Raw genomic sequence first — 7,032 nt, forward strand, 5'->3', positions numbered from 1 at the left:
CAGATGGAAACCATTTGAGAAATTCAGCTCTTCCTCTCCTGCCTCATGCTCTCTAGCCTAAGCTCCACCTTCCCAACATCTTTCTTGAGGCTGAAACAGCCTACATGGGCAATGATGCCCACTTTAAAGTAGGTGTGGTGGCCTCTCTCCCAGAAACCAGCTCTCTTTTATGTTTCCCATCGCTGGCTTCATTTCCAGCTTTGACCCCCTTAGGGCTAATGACAGCCATGTAGCTCATGAATTTCTGGAAGCTGCTCTTCCTCCAAGGGAGATAGAAAGTGGGATGTTCACGCATCATTCACTTGGCCAGCATTAGAGAACACTGGGCTGGGATGGAACACAGTGATGAATCAGACCCAAGCTTTGCCCACGAGGAGCTCAGATTCAAATGGGGATGGCAGGTAAGTGAATGAATACTCAAAATACAGTGTGGTTCAGGGTGAAAAAGAAGAACTTGCAGGCCAGGGAGTAAGGAATGGTGGGTGCATGTGGGAAGACCAACCAAAGAAAGAACATAGAACCAGGCTTGGAGTGTTCAAGAAAGACTTCCTAGCAGAGGCAATGCCTAAGCTGCAGTCTTAAGCACATAATAACATAGGATCTTAGACCATTTTAGATCCAGACCCCTGAGTTATCTGGGGACAACCAGGACAATATCAAGAATGATGATAAGACGCTGTCATAAAAGACCCCCAAGAACTGGCAGTTTCTATAGGCAGGAGAGGCCCATGGCAGAAAATTCTTCGATGGCTACCTGGGTTTCTGCTGCCCCTGATGCTGGTGTAATTCAGGCTCCACAGCTCAGAGAGTCTGGATTCAAAGATCTCTATTTATTGGTCATATTTCCTATTTTCAGTGCCTTCAAAAGGCCAGACCACAGAGTCCTTGTCAGATGTAGCCCTATGTTTCAGAATCAATATAGGCAGAAGAATCGATCTACTGGGAACCCTGGGCAAGCCATGTAACCTAGTCCCAGTGTCCTGATTTGTAGAAGAAGGATGATAATAGTATTTCCCTTATGGGTTTTTAAGGATAAAATGAGATAAAGTATATAAACCTCATCTTTCAAGCTTCTTTTGCTAACCTTAATCACACCAAGCTTTTTCCTCCCTTCTCATATGTCTTCTCTTGGCTGGAAAGTCCTACCCCAATTTGTTTAGATAGGACCTACTCATCTTTCAGGTCTCCCCCTGAAATCACTTCTCAGGAGAGCTTCCCTGACACCTCAAACCCAAGTACCTTGCATCACAGAGGCTCATGGTACCCGGAAATTGCTTACACTGTACTCAATGAATTTGAATGTTGAACAGGTCATTACATCTTTGCCAGCCCACTATAAGGACAGAGACTTATCTTATTCAATGCTGTATCTCCAACTAACCCACAGTGGCTGACGCACAGCAGATGCTTGGTAAACATCTATTGAATGGATGCATAAAGCAAATAAATAAGAACTCAATGTTTAATAGATATTACCAATACTATATTCTCAGTCTACCACTTACTAGCTACATGACTTTGTTGCCTCATCTGTAAAATGGGAAGAATGAATATTCAAAATGACCCTGCAATATAGGTGTTGACTTAATGTAGATAAAATACTTATAGGAGAGGTCCAACAAGTGATAGTGACTATTCTCATCTTAAGGGCAAAGCAGAACTAGAACCACTGTTTCTGAACCCACAGAGATCCTTTTCCCGTGTTTCCAAAGGTCAGAAAAATATTGTGTGATCCTCACTCCCACACCACCTAGTGCCTTCAAAAAGACACCTAAAGGCAACACTCTGGTGATGGCTATGCCAGGCATGCTGCCTTGACAACTGTGGCCGTCCTGGCTTGGGGGCTGGGGCAGATGTGCACACTTCTGCTTCTGACTGGAACAGAAAGGCAAAGAGGGAACGCTGCCAATGCCTTTGTGCAGATTCATCATTTTCAATGCTCATTCTTCACATATGTTTTCGATCTCACACAAAACATGGACTTCTGGTTTCCATTACCTTTGTTTCATTTCAGAATATAATGTTTTTTATAGCCTGGGGAAGGGAGGGAGAAAGTAAGCGTGTGAGCTGATATGATTTTTATTTTTCCATCAGAAGAAAGAGGGAAAGAGAAAGCCAAGAAACCAGGGATGGCAGAACTGCCTGGGAGTTGATTGCCCAAGCATTTATTCCCCAAGCATTTATTGAGTCAATCATTGATTCCCCAAGCATTTATTGAGCACCTACTCTGTGCATGCAGAGAGACGGGATAAAACAATGACTAACACATGGTCCCCGCAGTCAAGTAATCTGCAATAAGCAGATAAACTGACTCATAGCACAAAATACAAGACAGATTTTTCTTCTGGAAGGGAAGAGAAGAAAGCAGGGAAAAGATAAAGGTTAGGAAAAAAAGAAAAAGTGAAGAAATAATAAAAGGAGGGAAGAAAAGATGGGAGGAAGTGAAGAAAGAAGAAGGGATAGGAAAAAGAAGGGACAGAAAGAAGCTAACATGTATTCATCACTTCCTATGTGCCAGGCACTATGCTAAGAACCTTACATCTTGTATTTTATTTAGTCCTCATAACTTCCCTTTAAGGGAAGCCCATTTACCATTTTACAGGTGAGAAAACAGAGGCTTAGGTAATACCCAAGGTCTCAGCTGGTAGCACAGTCTGGAGGTGCGCAGGCCACAGAGCTCCTTGCCTGGCCTCCTCACACAAAGGTGTTACCAACTGGCTCTGCTCTAAAGAAAAAACCCTCCTTCTTACATGCCTGAGGAGCCCAACACCTGGTTATTCCACTCGCTCCTCAAAAGCCTCCCAGAAACATAGCCAGTTAAAATGGATGGACCTTAGAGATCATCTGATCCAACCCACCTGAGGAGACACACATTCAGAAACAGGTGGAGATTTGCCTGAGGTCTTGTGGAGAATACAGGAGACCTGGGGCCCAGTCCTCCCCACTGGAGCCCATGGGGAAGTCAGCAATGCCAACAGCTAGGGCATTTAATTGCTTCCAGACCAGAGAAGACTGCAGTCCACCCTCCTCACTCCATCCCGTCCTGGCTGAAGCATTCCCAGGTCTGCTGAGCAGGAAGGTTTATTTTGGCAGAAAGCTGGGTGCTGTCCAGCTCGATAATCATTTGTGTTAACACGCCATTATGTGTGTCGTTAACAGACTTGGCAACTGGGACTTGGCTTTTTCTTCCCTTACATTTTCTTTTCATTTTCCAAAAATAGAAAAATAAAATGCAACTCCCATATATGAATCAGAAAGACCAAGATTCCCAGCCACACAGGTGCTTGCAGACTCTTCCCGGAAGAAGAGGCTTTACCAAAAGCATGTCATTGCCCAGCAAGTATCTCATGGCTTTGTTCTTCAAGGAGGCTCCATCTGACATCATGGCTAGAGTTTGCTCCTCCTGACCAGGGCTCATACATCCAACCTTTCCTACCATGGCACCCAACTGCCCTCTCTGCCAGCCTAGCTCATGGAATGGAAAATGTCAGGGCTGTGGAGTCAAACAGACCTGAGATAAAAGACTGACTCCACCACGTTGTGTCTTTTGATAACTTGATGAAGAGATTTAACCTCTCTGTACCTCCGTTTCCTCATCTGGAAAATGAGGGTAACAATGAAAAATTATATCATTCTTCTCTTTATTTATGCCATGCTTGGCAATTCATCTATTTAAAAATGAGAAAGATAAAGAGGGTTAAATGATAATGTTGTACTCCTGATATTTAACAGGATTTGAATATAATGTACTCAGAATATAATGATAAATCAGACACAGGCCTTGCCTTCCAAAGGCTTACAGGCTCACAGGGGAGCTCAATATAAAGAAACTTAATTCCTTTATTATTCCACAAATACACTGTAAGCCGTGCTCCCCAAGTCCAAAGTTAACACCCTGGTTCAAGCCACCATGTTCTCTGACCTTGACGACTGCAATTACCTCCTTTTAATATATACGTATGTGTATATATATGGAACACTTCACGAATTTGCATGTAATACTTTCACAAGGGCCATGGTAATCTTCTCTGTATCATTCCAATTTTACTATATGTGCTGCCAAAGTAAGCACTGCAATTACCGTCTAACTGGTCTCCAAGTTCCCTCTCTTACTCCTCCAGTCTGTTCTCAGCAGAGAAGCCAGCATGATTCTTTCAAAACATCAGTCTGATCATACCATGCCCCTGCTCAAAACCTCCCAATGGCTTCCCATTCAACTTAGGGGAAAAAACCTAAATTCTTTACCTTAGCCTAGAAGGTCTGATGATCTGGGACCTGTCTGTCTCACTGCCCTCCTCACTCATTCTGCTCCAGCCACACCAGTCTGCTAGCTCTTCCGTGAGCACACCTAGAATGTTTCCACTTCAGATTCTTCATTGTCTCTCCTAGAATGATGCTTCCCCAGGTATCTGCACAGCTCCTTCCCTTACTTTATTCACGTCTCTGCTCAAATGCCACATTGTCAAAGAGGCATACTATCCAAAATAGCATCCCCATTGCTTACTATGCCCTTACTTTGCTTTAGAGAAAGACTCATCACTTTCTAAATTACATCATATACCTGTTTGCCTGTGTTTAGCCCCTCTCACAAGAAAATAAACATCCAAAGAACAGAGATTTTGGATCACCGCCTTGCATGTGCTATGTACTCAGTAAACATTCATTGGGTGACTGAATTAATGCAGAAATCAACACACACTATGTGCCAAGCTCTACACTAAGCACTGGTGAGACCAACTGGACAGAGTTCTTCCCTCCTAGTCAACGAGGGACTTGACAGAAGGAAACTCAGTAGGAAACCTGAAGAGGTACCTGTTCCAGCTGCAGAAGTTCAAACCCAGGGAATCATTTCAAAAGGAAAATATTTTTAAACCATGTGTTAAAGAATGAGTCAGAGTAGCCAGGTAAAGATGGGAAAATTAGGGGGAAGGAGAGGGGATCCTACATAGAGGAGACATTATGAGAAAAAGCATAGAGGAAAGAAAAATATTGGTGTGTTTTGAAGACCACAAACATTTTTGTTTTGCTGGGGCTATGTGTGTGTGAGGGTATTAGGGGTTAGTGCAGAAAAACAAGAGATGAATCTGGACACACGAAAAGGAAGAGATCATGGAAGGACTTCTATCTCAGTTGGGGATATTAGATCTTATCTGCTATAGGAAGTCATTAAAGAAGAGTAACATGGTCAGTTTTACGAAGTTCATTCTGACCAATGGGTACCGAATAGATTTGAGGGAGGTCTAGGTGTGAAGTATAGAGATAAGGTAGCTAATAATACAATAACAACAATAAAAATTAGAAGAAAAAAATTTGCTATCCATAACTACAACCATCTTCTAAAGAGGATAGATCCTATTAAATGGGAGAGGGACCTTTTGTTCTGCTAAGAATTTCATTGACTTTGATTATACAGATTTGAGGGCAGAAGGTGTGGAGAGCTGAGTCCTCTGTGTGATAGAAGAAAATAAATCCCAGAGAATCTCACTGGAAAAAAAGAGAAGCTAAGGAAAGAGGAGAAGGAAAGAGGAGCCAGCAAAACAATGTGATGTTACTCACTAATCAGAATGAATTTCCAATGAGAAAAATCAAGAAGCAAAGGAGCTTTTAAAATCAGGAGTTTGTATTTATGATTTTAAGCTGTTTGCTAAATAATAGGAGCTCTACTTCATGATATGATGAAATCACTGGTATAAAATCCCTCCCACCATTAAAACAAAACAGAACAAACATAAAACTGAACAAAATATAGAAGGCAACAGTTTTCTGGCATTGGACAATAGGCAACACATGACTGTGATCCCTGAAAGGAGATAAGCTTGCAAGGTGAGCCCCACAATTGCCCCAGCTCTCTGGGAATGGTTTCCCTCACTGCAGAACAGAGAGCTAGAGTCTGAGCAGAGCATAGTAGTTCTGATGAGCTGACCAGGCAGACGCCAGAGTTCACAGCAGCTGGCATGACTACAATCTGTAGGGTACAGCACAAGAGAGGAGTGAACTGCATAGACAGGGGTCCCCAGAAGCCTGTATATAGGTGCCCTGTGGAGTCCTTCACTGAGAGCGAGGCTATGCCTTCTCAGGGTGAGAGTACACAGGCTTACCACAATGTAACTACAACAGGATAGATAACAGAACAAAGATGCTAGAAGTTAAACAGTTCTAGAAGACAGAGGAGATATAGTCCAGCCGGAGCAAAGGCATCTTATTCACACTTCAAACCTCCAACTGAGAAACCAAAATGGTGACAATTTAAGAATAAGAACCACAGACTAGAGTAAGGCATACTTTTGATAAGCACTGTTCAATATAACTTTCTGCGATAATTTTAATGTTATCTGTACTTTCCAAAATGATAACCACTAGCAACAGGTGGCTACTGAGTACTTGAAATATAACTAGTGCAACTAAGAAAATTGTCTTAAACCATTTTATTTAATACAAATTTAAATTGCTACATGTGGCTGCCATATTGTGTAGCACAGCTTTAGATACACCCTAACAAAGCCTAAAACCAGGCCTTCACAAAATTCACAGGGGACACAGACTTTGAGGTTGATCCCATTAAGTTAGAGGAGCATGGGAAAGACATTGGGCTTTACACAGAGCCTGCCTATCAAAGCATAAATATGAGCCTACAGAAATTTAAGGTGATGAGACAGTAATTGAACCCCTTACTGCCCACTAGAATAAAAATTAGCATTTTTTCAGAGGAAAATAACAGAATCAAAAATCTCTGTAACATATTACCAATGTTCCATATAATCAAAAATTACTAGATATGCAAAGAATAGAAAAACATGACTCCTAGTCAAGAAACCAATCCCAAGATATACTAGATGTTGGACATAGCAGACAATTACTATAAAGTAAAAGTTATAAATATGTTTAAATAATTGTGGGAAGATGCTGTTAATAAGTGAACGAATAGGAGATCTAAGCAGAGATACTAAAACTAAAAAGAACTAGGACTGAAATTCACGATAATTAATTTTTTTTAATTGACAGGATCAATGGACTTAACACAAATTGGGGGGC

At 41.8% G+C, this 7,032-nt stretch overlaps 1 non-coding gene across 1 annotated transcript; it reads right to left on the reverse strand.

The window, feature by feature from the left end:
• Positions 1-3,965: 3,965 nt before the first annotated feature.
• LOC123570858 (U6 spliceosomal RNA) lies at positions 3,966-4,072 on the reverse strand. The gene has a single exon (XR_006695075.1). It is a non-coding gene; the product is annotated as a U6 spliceosomal RNA (small nuclear RNA).
• Between the last annotated feature and the right edge of the window lie 2,960 nt (positions 4,073-7,032).

The sequence above is a fragment of the Macaca fascicularis genome, chromosome 1 (genome assembly GCF_037993035.2).
Source record: "Macaca fascicularis isolate 582-1 chromosome 1, T2T-MFA8v1.1".
Lineage (NCBI taxonomy): Eukaryota > Metazoa > Chordata > Mammalia > Primates > Cercopithecidae > Macaca > Macaca fascicularis.